The sequence below is a fragment of the Grammomys surdaster genome, unplaced genomic scaffold (assembly GCF_004785775.1).
Source record: "Grammomys surdaster isolate TR1022 unplaced genomic scaffold, NIH_TR_1.0 198, whole genome shotgun sequence".
Taxonomy (NCBI): domain Eukaryota; kingdom Metazoa; phylum Chordata; class Mammalia; order Rodentia; family Muridae; genus Grammomys; species Grammomys surdaster.
In genome coordinates this window covers 4,654,184-4,674,232 of record NW_021604643.1, presented here as the reverse complement: position 1 = coordinate 4,674,232, position 20,049 = coordinate 4,654,184, and the positions used below count along the sequence as shown (strand labels likewise).

The window sequence follows — 20,049 nt, the reverse complement described above, 5'->3', positions numbered from 1 at the left end:
TATTATAAAGCTAATATGAAGAACTTGGTACTCAGGCAGTTAAGTAATTGGCATAAATCCTCCCAAGTTATTAAATCCCCTAAACTTCTACCATTTACCAGTTGCCCAGTGGCCTGTGTACATTAAATAACTGCTTTTAACCCAGAGGCCAGAAAAAGAAAAAAAAAGTTCACATAGAAGAAGCCAACCTAACACAGAACAAATACAGTCATCATCAAGAGAAGTAAGGTAACCACTCAGCTAGCAGACGTTCCAGACCAAGGCCCAGAGCCAAGAACACAGGACTAAACCATCAGCAAGACCTGGGCTTCTACAACTACTGCACACATGCTAGGTCACTTGTCTGAGCAACTGGCTTCATTTCCATATTGGTCAGCAAGCTTCTCCCAGGAATGCTGTGCATTACTTGTGAAATACTGTCCCCAATCCTTGCCTACCTCTTGCAAACTCTGAGTAGTGGTCCACAGGGCACAAAGAGGGCAAACTCTGGGGACAAGAGCAAACAGAACAAACACAATCCAGAATCTTCAAAGCCATTGCCAGCAAGCATGAGGGTCAAGTCTTCATGAGCCCATTCGTTAGTGATAGAAAACTAAAGTTTTTCTCCACTTAGACAAATAGGAATGTGCCTGGCACATAACCAGTATATCATACACAGCCATCCTTTGTATCCAAAGGATTGATTCCTGGACCCACAAGGGAGAACAAAATCTGAAGGTGTTTACATCCCTTATTTAAATGTTATAATGTCTGCATATAACCTACCCCCCTAACACACACACACACACACACACACACACACACACACACTTTCAGATCTACACTAACCTTCTAGGTGATTTACAATACCCAACACCACACAAATGCTATGCAAATAGCCCCTGCCCTGCCTTATTTAAGAATAAAGACAAGAAAAGACTGTATATGTTTAATACAGGTATTCTTTCAGGTCATTTTAATTCATAGTTTGTGGATGAAAGTAGGACCAAGTACATAGGGATGATTTAATTGATAGATAAGAGAATCTTTGAAATTACTTGTAGAATATCTAGTATATGAAATTTTCTACCACTGCTTCTGCCCATGCATACCTAATTAAGCCCCTCCCCTTTTTTCATTTAATGCAGCCAATTAAATTCTGTTGTGCTGCAGTTTTTCTAGCACCTTGCTCTAAGGAGCTATGAGCATGACCAATATCAGAAAATCTAGGTTTTAACTGAGAAGAACATAACAAACCCAGAACAAAGGATGATGTAGCTAGCTGTGTGACCTCAGGAGGCAGAATATCAAAAGTCTACAGAAGGAAAGGTCACCTCAGGGGCCCCAGTTGACTACAAGGACTCTGGAAGCTTGAAGAAGGGCATTGAAATAGGGGCAGAGGTTGAATTTCAAAGAGACAGAAAAGCAGACCAAGATTTAGAGGCAGAAATAAGCAGTGTTTGCTGATAATGATGAGAGTGTCTGTAGGAAACAGGGCTCATTACAGGGTGGGGCTTCCTGGGGGGAAAGGGTAATAAGTGGCCTGAGAAGCCGATCTGTTACATAGAGGACTCATTCTGGCTCATGAGTAAGAATGGCAGACGTGTCTTCGGTGTGGCAGGAATTCACCCCAGGATTCTTTTAAAGAGCATGCTCCCCCTGACATTGAGTTAATGATTTCATTTGCACTCAGCTTTCCAATATCCCATCTCAGTGGTTCCCAACTTATGGACCACAGAGTTATGGCAGAGGTCCCCAAAGTCATATAAGCACTGTCTAGAGAACAGCGAATGTCTTGCTCTGGGTATATTGCCACTACTTTGTCCTAATATGTGAAGGTACTGTAAGACATAAAATGCAAATTCATTCAAAAGTAACAGTAACCCGAGTTGCCCCAGGCATCAGCCTGTGGCAACACACAGAGTCACTTTAACAATAACCGAAATGTCACTGGCTTGCATCTCCCCTGCTGTTCACACAGGGCTTCTGCCTGCAGTAAACTGCCCACTCCAGGATGCCTAGAGACTTTGCATATGGTCCTAGAAACAAATCAATCCTCCCAAGAGAGCCACTGGGTGGCGCTACATCTGTATTGTCCTGGCATTGCCATACCTTAGTTGCTCAGGAGTACAGCAAAGACGCAGGATTGTTACATGGCACAGCGGGGTGGGGGTGGGGGTAGAAACCTCATTATTCTGAGCTAGTATTCCCCAAACAGTAATGCTTGTACCATTATGTTTTACTGAGGATTGTTTTCTAAATAGCTTTTCCAGTTTTTACTTAACAGCTCTTAAACTTTAAGTGAAAAAAGTAGTATTTATACATTGATCATTCTAAAAGAATAGCAGGGACATATTTCTTCCTGTCCAGCACCTAAAATTCCTTCTCATGACCCTCCTTCACCAGCATTTAAGCCTGTAAGTATGTGAAGAAATAATGCAAATGTAAAAAGATTATTTCTGAGGATGGTTTTCAAGAGTGAAAGGTAGAAACACAGACGTAGACCAGTGAAGAGCTCATGCCATTTCTTGTAGAGGTAGACCAGTGGAGAGCTCATGCCATTTCATGTAGATTACAGGCAGACATTACAGACAATGAACTTAGCATCCAAGTTCTGTTACTGGAGATCCCCAGGGTCACACTGATAAGTCAAATTAGCCAGTTAACAGACATCAGCTATATTGCACTCCCATCTTAGAATCAGGAGGTGAGGAAGATACCCATATGTATGTGTATATATAGAAAGTGAAGCCCCCTGAAGTGTTAACACCCTCTCTCATCCCTAATGAGGACGGCTTTCTTAGCACTCAGTTCCTTTTATGGAACTAGCTAGAGAACAGTGCTTATGTTGGGAGTGCCCCTAACCCCATCCCATGTCAGGGATGGAACCCAGAGTAACCTGCATTCTGGGCAAGCACCTTACTCCTGGGCTGCATCTCAGCCCTGGACTGGGAGATCACAAAAGATGGATTCAGTGTCCAAACTGCCTTACTAAATGAGATAAGAAATTATAAATAAAGATAGGCAGGCAGACCAGAAATGAGGGGAAAAAAAACAAAACTCTGGTTTTAAAAAGAGACAGATCCTGTAACAAACACCTCCAGGCTTAGATCATGAGAGAGAAAGCTGGCAAAGCAGGGTCAGGGTGTGTTTGTCACATGACACTTTATCTGCAATTGAGCAAAAGAAGCATTACAAACCCATGATGAAGAGCTAGGTCCCCCCAGTGTATTTGGGAAGTCAAATCTCCTTCTTTTGCATGTTTCTGTGCTGTCCATTAAATGGGGGCAAGAGAACTAGTTTAAGGTTACAAGCAAATAAAACAGTACAAGGAAGTAAGTCCAAGAAATAGTCTCTCGGTGTTTGCCTCGGCAAAGGTAAGTTAGCTAAAGACAAACTTCTCTACAATCAATCAATATGGACTGCATTCGGTATGTTAACAGGCATGAGTTTTACTCATGCTTGGACCAGTTTTGCCACAGTTGAGACAAACACAGTGTCTAGAGCACAAAATTTAAGGAAGCATGGGTTTGCAGGGCCTTACTCAGAGATGACGTCAAAATGTCCTGAAAGAGAATATTCCTCCTTAAATATTGGGTCTCAGCCACCCTGCCTGCTTCGCTCTAGTCCTGGCCTGCCTTGGCTCTTCCTGCCCCAGTCAAATTTCATTTCACTTCAAACTCAGACACAATTTGTCCCATACATGATTTAGAATTCTTGGTCATCCCAAAGATGCATTTCATTGGATATTCATAACAGCCTCTGTGGAACATCAGATTACACTCCCCATTCTACAGAGAACAGGGAAGGTCAGGAGTCTTGTCTAAGGTAGCATTTTGGGTCCATGGCAGGCAAGCTCTACCCAGTTCAGTCATTCAATGACTGCTACCAAAAGCATTTGGTGTTGTGTTCAATTGCCTTATGAATCCATTTCTGAAGTGAAACTAACACAGATTTTCATATGACCCATCCAAAGGCTCTGTGTCTCTTCCTTAGCTCCCTTCAGAGCCACAGAGCACAAACAGGTAGAGACCAGTCAAAGCTGCTGGCTGCATAGAATAAATGTCTATGAATTCTCCACCCCCGGCAGCCTTCCACAAAGGCCAGGAGCTCCCAGCCGCAACCACGTGTGGATGGGCACCCAGGAAAGGACTTGCCTAGGAGACCTCAAAATCAGTCAGAGCTGGGATCCATGCTGCCCCTGCCCTGGCTTTCTGCAGCTCTGGCTTTTCAAACCTTACTGAAGAAGCCAAAAAAAAAAAAAAAAAAAGAAAGAGAGAGAGAGAGACATTAGTTGTGGATCCATTACCTGGAGCTCAGCCATGAGGCCTTAATTAGTCTTAATTCACCCAGTCCATGAAGCACTCTTTATATTATCCAGCCATGTTTCAGGGTACCACTAAGACTCCCAACACCAAATTTCATCAAAGTGAAAATCCTTCCCCATATTCTCTACGGATTTCTTATTCTTGGTTCTCAAGTGATACTGTTAAGAACCGGAAGTAAAATGAACTCATTTTCAAATTGTGCTTTTGTGTTTGTGTGTGTATATGTGTGTCTTTGTGTCTTTGTGTGTGTGTGTGTGTGTGTGTTCTTGTGTGTCTCTGTGTGAATGTGCGGATCTATATCACTCTTGTCAGAATTTATTGTTATTTGAGTCCCTTCCCAGAACTTGGGTCTTAGGCACCATTACATAAAGCTTTGCCTCCCTCTGCTGTTGAGAAGAAGAATCGTATGTGGCAAACACAAACTAAGAATTGGAGAGAACATTCCAAGGAAACTGTACCTAGAGGTGTTTGTATATACTACATAAAATGGCTGTAAAGAGGGTCTAGTATCACAGTATTATCCATGTAACACTTGATTTAATACTTCTCAGAAAAAGTCAACTTCAAACCCAGTAAGATCAGATTGGGATGGATTGCATGCTCACCTGCATAGCAGAACAAAATCAATCAAGTGATTCTTTGGTCACTGGACTAAAAGATTCAAGATTGATTTTCCCCCTTTTAGTAAAATATGAAACTCCCTGGAAACTTTAAGTATTACTGGAGTCCTGGATCTTTTGAGGATTCATGTGGCAAAGGCATAGCAATTTGTCTAAAAACTTTCCTTCGACAACTATATAGCTGGCTGAATTTTCATGAGCTCATCAGACAATGATTTTTAAAAGCATTAACCTCAAAAATAAGGGAGGGTAGAGGTTTCCTGCTAAGTACCAGGGTTCTCAATCATAAAATTAAATATTCCCTCCCAAACTCCATTGTATGGTAATCAGCTATGACCTCTTGCAGTAGCTGGTGATCTGTGGGGAATTCTGAATTTCTAAAGAGCTTGATTTTGTCCTCAATGTGCCACATAATGGAAAACTGCTTTACAGGAAGTCTCCCCTCCTGAGGAAGATGCTTGGGCACTACAGATATCAGCAAAGCCCTGCCAGGCCTATCTCACTTATAGGCTGAGTCCCTTGTGTACATGATGGCGCCTCTTTAATGAGTGTTTCTACTCTTGAACTCACAATTGTCCTGGGTAAGCTCTTGGTGTACAAAACCTCAGCCAAGGTCAAAGAAACAAACCGAGGTCCAGAGAGCAAGGCCTGTGCCTGACAATCACAGCTCTCTTGAAGCTCTACCCTCGGCCTGTGGGAGAGCACACCTGAGAGTAATGCTTCTGTGTAGCTGAGAATTGCCTGTAAAGCTTCTCCACACAACTCTAATACCCTTCCCAGAATTCACACCTACACCAAACCATAAGTTGTGTTTCTTTTAAATCTTCATTTGATGCATTTGAGTAAGGGGGCAGAGGCATGACTGTGCCACAGAACACAGATGTGGAGGTCAGGAGACAGAAATGGGCCCTCTCCTTCCAGCCTGTGAGTAAAATGGATAGAAGTTAGGTTATCAAGCTTGGCTGTAAACAACTTTACCTGCTGAGCCATCTTGCTACCCCCAGCAGTTACCTTTTCAACAAATGATTTTTTTTAACTAGAGACTAACCCTAGGACAACATGCATGTGAGGCATGTTAATTTTGCCACTCAGCTACCACTCTAATCTTCTAAGTAATGTTTCTCAACTAAGAAGAAGGGCAAACTATTAGCCAAGGGGCAGCAGGGTAGTCACGGATAGCTCATTGGGTTTTGTTGACCATAAAGTCTCTATCCTAAATGCAGACAAGTCATCTAACAGATGAGTGGGAGAGGCACGGTCTAACACTTTATTTATAAACAGTGGTGATTGGCCATCATTTGATTCCCTATCTCAGACCACTGGGAGTGCCACTTTTAAAAAGATATGAATGCTTGTTGTCCCCTTGTTGAAGTCTCAGTCAGGTGATCTACATGAGACTCTTCCAAATACCGTGAAGCATCATGCCCAGCATGAAGCAATGTTCGACTTGTCTCACTCCCCACCTTAGGAAGCGCTTTCACAGTCAGACCCACATTTGTGGCCTCCTTCATCTACACCACTGAATTATGGAGGAGGACACTGTTGGGTCAGGCACAGACAGAAGTGAAGCTATCAAGTCATCTCACTGTCTGTGGTAGCAGAATTCCGAAATAGCTCAAAGATGGTCCTTTCCAGTGTCATATACCATCTTCCAGTCATCCAATCACACGGGACTGACTGGATAAGATGGCTCTTTAAATCTGGGTCTAAAGGTCAGAGACAGGTCAGAGAGAATCTAAGCATAAGAAAGATGGTGTAGGGATATCACCAGGTGGCAGGAAAGAAGTTGCACCACATAGACACTTGTTCCCCTGTATTTGGCTGCCAAACCATTGAAAGAGTAGTCTCCATGAACATGGAATATCTCATGGAATCTCATGTGGGGAGAAGGAAAGGGATGAAGTTTAGTATCAGCCAGAGTCTTTACACAGTCTGACAGTTTATCAGACCACCTCACAGGAGAAACTAGAGCTGAGACCGTGACAAGCAAGTGATGGGCAGGATCACGCCTTGACCAGGACTGCCCAATCATACATTCCTTTTCCCCTCTAATTAAGCCTACACTTCATACCAGGGCCCTGAAGATTAGGTGGGGGACTCACTGGACCATTTTATTCCTCTTCTCACTGGCCATATTGAATAAATCCCCTGCTCTGCAGTTCACTTATTATTTATTTAACTGTCCATTTGAGGAGAGATAGCCAAGCCTAACTGTTCAGAGCCTCCAGGGCTCAAACTCCAGGAACTGGAAGAGTCCATGGTTGGTTATGAAGTTGTGGGGCTATGAGATACAGAATGTGAGGGGACTCTAGGAGCTGAGTACTTTCAACTCACAACGTTAGAATAAGGGATCCTTTCGCTGCATCCATAAGGAATGGGTTCTGCCAACAGTGAGTGAATGATGAACTGATCGACTGGGTGGAAACAGAACTCCAGATGAGAGCCATAGCCTTGGGCAACACCACACATGCACAGCAGGAAACATACCCATAGTACACCCTGTTTTTAACCTACAAAAATGTAGGAATAATAAATTGCTAAGTTATGTGATGACATGGTACATAGAAGTGGAAAATGATACAGAGTAGCCTCTGGCTTTGATGTCTGGCTCACTACTGGGGATTATGGAATCCAATATCTTTTTAAAACTGAAAAGGGATTAGAGCCAAATTCACTCCGCCTGGATTCACTCAGAACTCCAGCCAACATGAAGGCAGCAACTACAAAGAAGGTTATCCAAGATCAAACTACATGCTACACTGTAGGGCCATTGGCCCATGTCTGCTCTGCCACTGGACATGGCTGGTTGGGGAGGCAGAACACAGGGAGTTGACTACACTTACCCACTCCACCAATGCCACAGGGGCAGGTGTTTGGCTCCAGGGGTGGGAAAGTGAAGTCTGAGACATGGGAAACCCTGAGTTGGTTCAGTGTCTCCAGGCCTGCGACAAGGACCAGGGTTTTGGAATTCTCAGACTCTCTGACATCCAGGCTCCAAACAGAGTTGGGGCCCTTGGACTGGGGAGAGCATCTAGCCTGGAGGTACAGGGAGCTCTGACTTGTCCCAGTGGAGGAAATTGTCCTTAGCTTGGCGGTTGTAGGCTTGCAGGCTTGGTGACAGTTGTGGCTGGGAGCTCAGAGGGGTCTTCTATGGGAGATTAGGCTGCAACTCAGCAGGCAAAGGCCCTCTTCATGGATCCCCATGGTGGATCCTGATGAAAAGAGACAGTCCATGGTTCCAAACAGTTTATTCTCATGGCAGAAAATGCACACATAAAACTATACCCACTTTTCAGGGTGGGCCTGAGATTAAATACCTTGTGCATGAAGGAATGTCTGGGAAGGGAAGCTTATTGGCTAAGCCCTCCAGGCCCCTAGGGACCACATTAGCATGGAAAACTCTTTTTTGAGCCTACATGACCATAGGACAGGTTTCTTTTATGTGAGAAGCATGACATGTGATCCAAGTCAGGAGTCTGGCAGGGAGCTGGGAGTCACTTAAGCCTCAGGTGTATGCCCACCAAGTCTCCTGGTCTCAACCCACTCTGCCTTACCAAATTTCCTGGCATGGGTATATAGTGTTCCCCACTACAGAGATCTTCACCCCAGATACCAGAGATGGATGACTAAGAAGGGATGAGAAGATAAACAAGGAGTTCACATCATGAGAGACCAACATTTGAAAATCTCTCATGGAGCATGAACTGTAAGAAGACTGCACCAAGGGCTTTGGAAGCAAAGCAACTGATTCTGAGCAAGAAAAGATGGACTTCACATGAAAGACACTGTATAAGCCGGGAAATAGAAGTGCAGTGTTTATAACTAGAAAGATTCCAAGTGGCAAGCAAGTGTTGCTGCAGAGTGTACAGGGCTCTGAACTGTGATCTCTGTCCTACAACACACCTGGGAGTCCTGCACATACTGTAAGACCTTTCTGCATCCTGGGAACTCCTAGCTCAGACTACCGAGCTCTCCATTGGGGAAGCTGTCTTCATACTTTACACCCTGCTACTCATCTGAACTTTGAGCAGTGTGCTACTCAAGTTGCCTGCTGTCCCCAGCAACACTGCTGCCTGCCTACTGCATGCAGGCACCAGCATCAAGTACCATCCAGTCACAGACTGGAGAGCCACCATTCAGTGGTGCTTTCAGCACTTTATCCAGAGTCCCTTAAAACCTTCCTCAGAGTGAGGCGGTAGAGGGAACACCAGCACGTGGGTTGAACATACTGGAATTCCAGTTGGCCCCACTCCCAAGCAGCCTTTTAACAGAGATGTCTAATTGATCTTTATTGAGCAGAACCTTCCCTTCTGCTTATAAACGAAATGATCGCTCTTCCCTCTGGTTCTATCTGGAGAAGTTAATAGCCTTGGTTTCCTCTTACAGCAGAGCAACTTAATGACCGGGAGACTATCATAAATAGAGTTTATTGTCCAAAATACAAGGCACAGTCTCATCAGCCTGCCCCATTGAGAATGCCTTGTTTGCAGATGTTGATTTTTCACGTCTCTCTCTCCCAGCCAACACGTGTGCTGTTCTCATGGATGAACGTCTGCTGGCTGACTAACAAACAAATGCTCCCACCAAGGCAATCTATAGCTGGTCTTTGTTTTTCTCCTAGAGCTGCCCCACCCCAAAAGATGTTGTACCTAGCACTGGTGTGATCCTTTCCAGCAACAGTTTCCAATGAGACCAGAAAATGATCCAAGATCATTCACTCTACGGGTTGTGCACAAAAGTTCTGTGTACATATTGGATTGTTCCATGCTTCCAAGACCCAGGCTCATCAGGTGCTATCAGCAAGCCACTGCCTGCTAGACTCAAAGAGTGGCTGAGTGGAAGAAGAGTTCCAAACTCCCTGAACATGCTTGTAGAGGATTTTATTGATCTTAGCATTACTTCCTGCAATAGATTTCAAATGTAACCAAGAGGCCTCAGAATGGAACTGAATTTGGAAATGAGGCTTTTAAAGAAGTAGTTACAGGGGGTGCGGGGTGGGGGGGGTGGGGGGATGAGGGGTTGGAGAGAAGCCTGTTAGGATGGATTCTCCTCAGCAAGTCTATCCTTAGAAGAAAAGATGGTCAGGGATTTCTGGCCACAGTGGACAACCCATATGCAAATCTCCAGAGGGTGTCATCTGCCAGCATTTGACAGAGGCCCTAGGTGAAGGTCCCAGCCACCTGGATCCTGGCTTCTAGCCTCCAGAAGCCCAGAAAGTGTGAGGCAATTGGTACACTAGGAGGGGACAAGAAGTGCCCCTTGTACAATGGCAAGGAGGCACTTCTCAAGGCTAGACAATGCTATCCCCAGCTAGAAATTTCCATGGCCCCAACTACCTTTTTGGCTTTTTCCACAGAGGTGCTTAGAGGTGCTTTGATACTCCAAAGTATTAGGTCTTCTATCAGCCCAAATGCAAACTTTTAACCTGTTATCTACTGGCCTCTTTTTATCGTGTCACCAGTCTATGGGGACCACATTGCTTCTGACCTCTAACCCTGAGAACCTGGCTCTGTATTGCCAAAGAATTTACAAAGTAGATAGATAGATAGATAGATAGATAGATAGATAGATAGATAGATAGATATACTGTTTTCCTGAGTATATGAAAAGGAAGAATTCTGAGTTTCCAAGTCTGAGACAATGGAGCTGGGAGACATAGGGCAGAGACTTGAATTCAGGGTCTTCTGGGTTGGGTTGGGAATTGACAGATGTCTGACTCCGAAATAATGAATGTGTAACCAGTTCTTCAATAGGCAACACCTACAGGGTGCTGTTTCCTGACAAAAGCCACTCTGAACATACTGCATGCTTTAAACCAGCCTTTGCCATCACCTTGGCAGAGAGGCATTGCAGCTATCACTCCATCTCACAAGTGAGGAAACTGAGCCACAGAGGTTCAGGAATGTCCAAAGCTGTCCTTCTGGCACATGGAAAGGTGAGGACCAGCAGTCTCAATTAACCTGGACCCAGGGAAGACTTCCTTCCTCCTCCAGGAGGGCTTTCCAGCCTCCACATCAACACCAGTCTGAGCTGGATTCTTCTTCATGGAGCTGGCTGCCAGGGATACACTAGGTAAAAGCCAGGCATTACCTACTTATGAGAGCAGAAATGTCTCCAGATCAAAAGTTGCTTCAGTGAAAGGGACTTCTCTACCCTATCAATGTGTAAAACAGTTATAACACTGGAAATTTTTCCACACCTTGATTAGCAGCCTCAAGGCAAAGCAAGTCCAGTTTCCTTCCATCTGTGTCTTAGACACGGGTTTATGTGGTGCTGAGGACTGAACCCTGAACCGTGTGTACAGCACTGTACCCAATGAGTTACATATACCTCAGCCTTACCCTTACATTTCTTTTTCTATTATTATTAATCTTTTCCTACAGTCCAGACTTTATCCCCCTCCCAGTCCTCCCTCCAACTATTCCACATCCCATACCTCCCCTGCCCCATCTCCATGAGGATGTTCTCATGCCCCCACTCCACCAGACCTCCCCACTCTCTCCCGTCTCTTAAGGGTTAGGTGCATGTTCTCTGACTGAACCCAGACCAGCAATCCTCTGCTGTATATGTGTTGGGGGACTCATATCAGCTGGTGTATGCTGCCTGGTTGGTGGTCCAGTGTCTGAGAGATCTCAAGGGTCTTGGTTAATTGAGACTGCTGGTCCTCCTACAGGATAGCCCTCCTCCTCAGTGTCTTCCAGCTTCCCAGACCAAAACTGGCACGTGCTACCAAAAGGAAAGGAACAGTTGACAGATAATGCCAACAATGAAAAGAATAAGCAAACCACCTAGAGCAAGATCTGTTGGCACACCTGTAATCCCAGCACTCAGGAGCCTAAGGAGAATGACTGTGCACTGGAGGCCAGTCTGGGCTACATGGGAATATCCTGTTTCCCTACCTCCAGCTCCTGCAAAACAACAACCAAATGTGCTGGATAGGGCCAGTACTACAGTCTCAGATTCCTAGAAAGCTAAGCAGGAAGGATCCCTTAACCCCAAGAGTTCAACATTTAGCCCCAGCTTATGCAACATAGTAAGAGCCCATCTGATAGACAGTGGCAAACAAACTCAGACATTCCTGAGAAGACTTACCGGTAACCAAAAAAATGAAAGTCCAGTGCAATCTGTAGCCAGGGAAACTCAAGTCAATGCCATGATTTAGAGAGAATGTGGGGAAATGGAACTCTCATGTACAACCTATGAAATACAAAACTGTACTGTGTTCACTGTGGAAAACAATATGGTGAGCTCGAGAGTAAAAACTGACTTGTCATTGAATCCTCTGTTCTAGTTCACCTTGCGTTGCTTCAATAAACACAAGCAAAAGCAACTCAGGGAGGAAAGGGTATCTCTGACTTACAGTTCCACATCACACTCCATCTTGGAGGAAAGCCAATCCAAGAACCTAACACAGACCACAGGAAAACACTGCCTATTAATTTACTTCCAGACTCAGGCCTAGATAGATTTCTTATACATGGGAGGCTCACCTGCCTGGGGATGGTACTGCCCACAGTGGGCTGGGCCTTCATGCACGAATTACCAATCAAGACAATGACCCACAGACAAACCCACAGGCTGAACCAATGATGGCAATTCTTCAGTTGACACTCCCTCCCTCTGTCCATTAAGTCAAGATGGCAACCATGTAATTGATTATCCACCGTATCCACATCCCATGTAGGGCTGTATCAGAAGAATTGAAAGCAGAATCTCAAAGAGACATGTTGATAGCGGCTCTGTTCACAGGAATCAAGAGGTACTTTTGACCAGACAGCTCTGGATGAGAGAAAGGATAACAGAAGGAGTGTGGGCTACACCTACAGCCCAGTATTACTCACCCTTTAAAAGGGAAGAGAATATGTCATGTGCTACAACACAGATGAATCTTAAGAACACTGTGGTAAATGAAATGAGCCAGTCACACACTAATCAAGCCTGTATGACTCCCCTCAACCAAGGCAGCTAAACTCAGTAACAGCAAATAGAATAGGCAGGGGTGTGGCATTTGGAGAGACAGAGAATCAGAGGCCGGTAGTTATCACACAGGTGCAGACTGTCCATTTAGCAACAGGGGTAAGTACAAAGATCACTATACAGTTGTGTGCATCCAGCCGGCCCTCTATCCTATGTGGTAAGTACAAAAATCGCTATACAGTTGTGTGCATCCAGCTGGCCCTCTATCCTATATGGCTTAAGACAGCTAAATGATTAAAAACCATGAAAGAAGAACACCAGGCAAATGTGAGAAGTTAACTTATGTCACAAAGTCTCTGATTTTAGAGATTTAAAGGAAGAATTTTGTTTCTTCTGGGCTGGTTCAAACGCAGTACTCCCAGGAGCGGGAGGACTGAAGAGAGGGCGTCTCAAGGTCCCTTCCGGACTCAGGATTTAATGCCTGTTTATTGAGAACCTCTCAGTGCGTGTTCTCTGTACTACATCGGAATGGAGTTGCCTGTGTGCCCTAAAAGCTTATGAGCTAAGGAGGCCAGAGAACAGGCAAGACATAAAAACCTGTCAGAACACTACAGCAGCCTTAATCAGACTGCCTTTGCTTTTCTCTGCTTATAAGTCACTGGCTTTAAATTTAATATAGTGTCATGTCTTTATTTTTCTTAAAGTTTTCTTAAAAGATCATATAAAGATTTTCTTCCATGGTAAGACTTTTATATTATATTTTTCTTAAAACGGAGTATGGTACATTTACCCTCCATCAGACAAGTGCTTATAACTCACCTTGCTTTATTAACAACACTGCTCGAGGCTTCTATGCCCCTAGCAATAAAAATGTGTTTTCAGACCCATCAAACCAATGAAATCTGAGTCTTCAGAGCACAAGATAATGAAAATCTCTAGGCCAGTGTCTTTTACTACTTTTAATCTGTTAACAGACCCAGAGTGTCTCCGATGAAAGGCGTTCTGGCGTGAATCGCTGTCGTTAATAGCATTCCATCCAGGTAAGTCTTGATTATTCCAATTTCTCACAAATTTGGACACTTTTACTGCCTGTAACATCTCTAGGGGAGAGAAAGGAAAGAGACCCATGCAATTGATTTCTCCAAGCATACACAGTGAGTGTGCAAGCCAGCAAGCACACCTTACAGATGCTAGGCTAAGAGCCAGGGATTTCCAGCCACAGATCCCACATCTAGAGGACAAGCTGTCACCAAAAGCCCCTCCACAAATGGACTTAAGACAGGGCCGTAGAGACAAGTAGTTTCAAGAAGAGCAAGGGCTGATGCTGCAACTGGGTCATAGACCTCTCACCCTACTCCCCCACTTCTGCATCCTGAAGGCCTGGTTCATCCCTTACACAGAAAAGCATCAGACAAAAATAAACAAAAGAAACTAAAGACACTCAATCTCCCCTCTGCTTTCTCAAAGTAGAAGGCTGAAAGTCCCGTGTGGAAGACATCTGAGTAAAGAGGCAGTCTTCTATGGCCTCCATCACTGACAGAATTCTATATAAGCAGATCCTGGATTCCTATCTTCCTTCACCCTCCCAAATAATTCTGCTAGCCTTCCTGCATCTCTCTGCTCAGCCTAACATAAAAGCCTTTGGGCTTCGACGTTCCTTTGTTCTTCACTTCCTTGTGAACTGTTCCCATGTCACACACAGCTCGTGCTGCTTTTCTCTTGCTAACCTGGCTCATGTCCACTGGATTTTCAGAACCAGTCAGTTCCGGCACATTTTGCCTCCCCTGCATGAATAACATCTTTCTCTTCTCTTCTTTTCTTTCTCATATTTATTTATTTCATGTGCATTGGTGTTTTGCCTGCATCTATGTCTATATGAGGGTGTTGGATCAATCCCCTGGAACTGAAGTTACAGACAGTTGTGAACTGCTTTGTGGGTGCTGGGAATTGAACCCGGTCCTCTGGAAGAGCAGCCAGTGCTCTTAACCACTGAGCCATCCCTCCCTCCTCCCCGGCTCCACTTTTTAAAAACTTACTTGAGTAACCTCTTTCTTAAGGACAAACCAATCTTTGCTGCTTCTTTCGGTGTTGGAGGAAACCTAGTCACCTTCTGTCATGATGTGCATGTGAACTGCAAGCTTACGTGTTGAACCTAGGTCCCTAGCTGTTTGGGGCAATTTGGGGAAGCTGTGGGAACTTTGAGGCCTGGGTCCTAGCTACAGTAAGTGGGTCACTGGGAATATCTTAGTTTGTGATGTCCATAATCTGATGAGACCGTGGTGGTGGAGAGATCCCAGCAGTAAGAGCATGAAGCAGCTGGTCACACATCACATCCACGATCAGCAAGCTCAGTTTCCCCATTTTATTCAGCTCGGGACTCAAGCCCATGGCCAGTGTTGCCTACACTCAAGGTGAAGTCTTCCCTTGTTAGCTAACAAAAAAACAAAAACAAACAAACAAAACCATACTCATAGACACCCAAGGTATGTTTCCACAGTGATTCTAAATGCAGCCAAGTTTACCATGAAGATTGATCATTACAGTGCGTATGTCCTTAAAGATTCTACCTGGACCTCATCCCTGTCTCCTTTCTCTGCTTCCTTTCTTCCAAGAAGAGAACAAACTCCTCTATTCCATGTTCCTGCCCTTATTCAAGCACCCAGGGAAGACCACACAACCATGTGCTAAAACATTTCATTCCTCCATTAGGGTCTTTTCTCTGGTTTTGATGACAGCGATGGGAAAGCCACCTAACATGCTGGCTTTTTGGGAAACAGCATGTAGTTGTCCAAAAGGTACTGAACTAGGGAATTGTTTGAGAAAACCAGTCATCATGATGGGTTGTCTCGACTCGACCTTCACAATGTGTGGCTCAGATGCGTAAGAGGTGTGAGGCGGGGGGTGAGGGGAGGCAAATGAGTCATGGAATCTTGTTCCAAGGAATCAGAGAGCAACCTCCAGGTAGTCAGAGTGTACAGTTGGGATGTGCATTATCGAGTTGGAGGGATGCTAGAGGACATAGGAACCCAGGATGCTGTGCCCTCTGCCTTCTCTTACAGGGGCTGCCTCCGTAAACCACACATCCTAGAGCTCATTATGAGCTTGGGATCAGCCAATCAGAAGCACTATTACAAGATTTGAGGTTACAATGAAAGAAGCAGCCAGGGTATTACTCCCTCTTCAACTCAGGTTATCTGAGGAGCAGGTGGGTTACTCTGCTGCTAGAAACTCTGTCCTCACCAGGCAGGCCCCTGCTGTGCTGGAGCTGTTCTCTCCTTCAGCCAGTGGGTGGCTGTGGCGACTTTCTAGCTCCCTCACTATCCTGTGGCCTCCTAGCTTTTTCAACACCATATAAAACTGGCCTGAAGGGGACATTTCCCATTCAAGCCTAATAGGTTGTTTCCCATGAGGAGAAACTTTCATTATGTAAATGTGGTGGAAGGAACTGGTAGAGAAGGGGATGGTGCAAAGGTAGAGATGGGAGGGATACATGGGAAAACTGTGTGAGAACCACTTCCCCATTCTGTCTGAATTATCCAATCTCCTGCAATAGCCCCACAAAAAAGGAGCTCATTCCACCTCCAAACAGAAGTTTTGTGTCTGCCAGCCAGAGTCTTGGGTCCAAATGCTGGGAGTCTGACTCTTTGTCCTTTGCTGTGAGCACTGCTGCTTTCACAGAAACTTGACTGAATTCCTAAACATTTCCTGCCTTTTTAATCTTTAAATCAACACAGAAGAAGGATCCATTATTCCAATGTTAGATGACCTCACCATGTCAATATCGATACCTCACATGCTAATTAAAATTAAAAAGAGAATATGCCCAGTCTGCCAAATATTGTTAATGTTTTGTGAGTATATAATTGTAACACTGCAGCATTTTATGTGGAGGTTTCATTGTGAAACACAGTGACTGTTTCCAGGCAATAAATATGAATGTAAGCCAGGATGGACAGTAGATGTAATTTATGACATCATGAAGATCTACAAACCCATGGAGAAAAGCCAGAACATTAACCCATGGATTGGGCCTACTTATGTTTAATTTTTTATTTTACTATTATTATATTTAGTTAGTTATTGTATGTATGCAAGCAGTAGCACATGCCATAGTGCACATGTGGAGGTCAGAGAACAACTAATGGGTGGAGGTCCCCTCCTTCCATCAAGTAGGACCTGGGGATCATGGCCATACACCATGCTTGACAGTAAGCACCCTTTAGCCTTTATCCTCGGAACCATCTCACTGGTCCTCAACATATGTTTGACTCTAAGCTTTAAAATGCTCTTTCTGTAGTTTTTAGTTTCTGTTGCTGTAATAAACACCATAACCAAAAGCAACTTGAGGAAGAAAGGATTTATTTCAGCTTACAGGTTACAAGCCATCATCCAGGGAAAACAAGGCAGAAGCTTGAAGCAGAAACCATGGAATAATGTCCTTTACTCAACTGCTTACAGGCTCACATTCAAGTACCTTTCTTATACAGCCTGGGCCTACCGTCCAGGGATGACATCACCCACAATGGGCTGGGCCCTCCTACATAGATCAGCTGACAGACATATGCTGAAGGCAATTCCTCCATTGTTGTTTACCCTTCCCAGGTATGTCAAGATGACAACCAATGCTGGGCAGTGGTGGCGCACACTTTTAATCCCAGCATTTGGAAGGTAGAGGCAGGTGGATTTCTGAGTTCGAGGCCAGCCTGGTCTACAGAGTGAGTTCCAGGACAGCCAGGACTACACAGAGAAACCCTGTCTCAAAACAACAACAACAACAAAAAGATGACAACCAAGATAAGCCATTACAAGACTGTGGAGTGTGCTTACCTCATTCACAGAGGGTTCTGGACACAAGGAAAAGATGCCTCTTGGAGCAGGACACTAGCACATGTGTCAATGCGTGCTAGCCAGGCACTCAACCACCAAATTATAATCCCAGCTTTTGTGCCCATTTTTTTGTTGATTTTCACTTTTAATATAGGATATCATATTTCTCAGGCTGGCCTGGAACTCACTAAATGACCTGATATTTCTGTCTGAATGTCCCAAGCACCGGGACATACTGCCAGTTTATGCAGCACTGGGGACATAAATTCTTGTGTTGTAGGCAGACACTAGCCAACAGCTAAATACCCAGATGCCTTCCTTCTGTTTTAAAGTAGAATCTGGATCCTTTGGTAAGAGTCTCTCAAAGTCTCCTAAAGTACACCTGTTTAACCTTGGCAAAACATTTTAGAACTTGGTCTTGGCAACCCCATGCTGAAAGATGCTTATAGATTTCCCTTATAAAGTAGCCTGTTTCACGGAGGTAGAAGTCAACAAGACCTTTTACAAAAGATCTTCTTTCTTGTACTATTGTCTCTGGGAAAGAAAGTTATATTAAAATTGTTTTAGCTTAAAGGGATGCAATGTCCAAGTGTTTAACTTATTGCACTTAAAATTGCTTTAGTTTAAATATAGAATAGCCTACCATGATCCCAAACTGGAAAAACAGAGAATGGCAGACAGCTTTGCCAGTTTCAGAATGAAGTAACAAATGTTCTTAAATTTAAATTGAGATAAACTGATGGACAGTGTGGCTGTCCTGAAGCTAGTGGATAGGTGGACCAAATTATACTATTTCTTGTTGCACTGAACTGTTTCCATGGAAACCCTCCAATGCCGGTCCTTCCAATCAACACAACAGAATAGGGAAATTTTTACTAAGTAGCAGCTTTGATAAATGTATTCTGATTATACAGTTGGGTGCAAATGTATCTAGTTTCCCCATGGCAGTAAGGTCTCCCTTGTATTTTTCTCAAGTCATATCCTGTTTCAAATTCTTTGCATACTATAAAATTGTACATAAAATTATTAGTGGCAGGCATGATAGCACACACCTTTGATCCCAGCACTTGGGAGTCAGAAGCAGGTGAATCTCTGTAAGTCCCAGGCCAGCCTATTCTACACAGTGAGTTTCAGGATGACCAGAAAGAAACTACCTCAAAAAAGTACACAATAAAAAGCATTAGAACACATATTTATGTTCTGTAATGCACTTGAGAGATGTGAGTGTGTAGGAGACACAAGGATGCATGGGGACAGTACATTGCTACTGTGCAATTAATATCTGGGATCTGGTTGATGTGCTTTTGAACAATATAGTCCTGTCTACTCGGTGATTACTGATACCATCTCTGCAACAGAAACAGAGTGACCATGGCAAAATGTCAGGACTGTTTAAAACAAACAAACAAACAAACAAACAACAACAACAAAAAAAAACCAAATGAACAAAAGCCCTGCCCCTGGACCTTTTACAAACCAACTGAAGTTTCGTAATGCATCTCTGATTCTTTCAAAGTTTTTGTTAAGGAGCAGTGTAAACCGCTATAGTAAACTTGCTGGGTTTGCTTTAAAAGGACAACTACTAATTCTTTTCCATTTAAGTTACATTGAGCTTTTCGCCAAGATGGCACCGAAAGCGAAGAAGGAAGCTCCTGCCCCTCCCAAAGCCGAAGCCAAAGCGAAGGCCTTGAAAGCTAAGAAGGCAGTGCTGAAAGGCGTCCACAGCCACAAAAAGAAGAAGATCCGAACGTCACCCACCTTCCGGTGGCCCAAGACACTGTGGCTCCGGAGGCAGCCAAAATATCCTCGGAAAAGTGCACCAAGGAGAAACAAGCTTGACCACTATGCTATCATCAAATTCCCACTGACCACTGAGTCAGCCATGAAGAAAATAGAGGACAACAACACACTTGTGTTCATTGTGGATGTCAAGGCCAACAAGCACCAGATCAAACAGGCCGTGAAGAAACTCTATGACATTGATGTGGCCAAAGTCAATACCTTGATAAGGCCTGATGGAGAGAAGAAGGCATATGTCCACTTGGCTCCTGATTATGATGCTCTGGATGTTGCCAACAAGATTGGGATCATCTAAACTGAGTCCAGATGACTCATTCTAAATAGACACTTTTTTTCACCATAAAAAAAAAAGTTACATTGAATTTTTTTTCATTTCATTTTTATTTGTAATTGGAAAATTGACATATGCGATAAACATCATTTTGAAGAGATGTTGCCCTAGTATTTTACCACAAATTGTAAAACAAACAAAAAGCTGGGTGATGGTGGAGCATGACTTTAATCCCAGCACTTGGGAGGCAGAGGCAGGTGGATTTCTGAGTTCGAGGCCAGCCTGGTCTACAGAGTGAATTCCAGGA

General features: G+C 44.1%; 1 pseudogene; it reads left to right on the top strand.

The window, feature by feature from the left end:
- Positions 1-19,280: 19,280 nt before the first annotated feature.
- On the top strand, positions 19,281-19,766 carry LOC114623518 (annotated as a pseudogene).
- Positions 19,767-20,049: the final 283 nt, after the last annotated feature.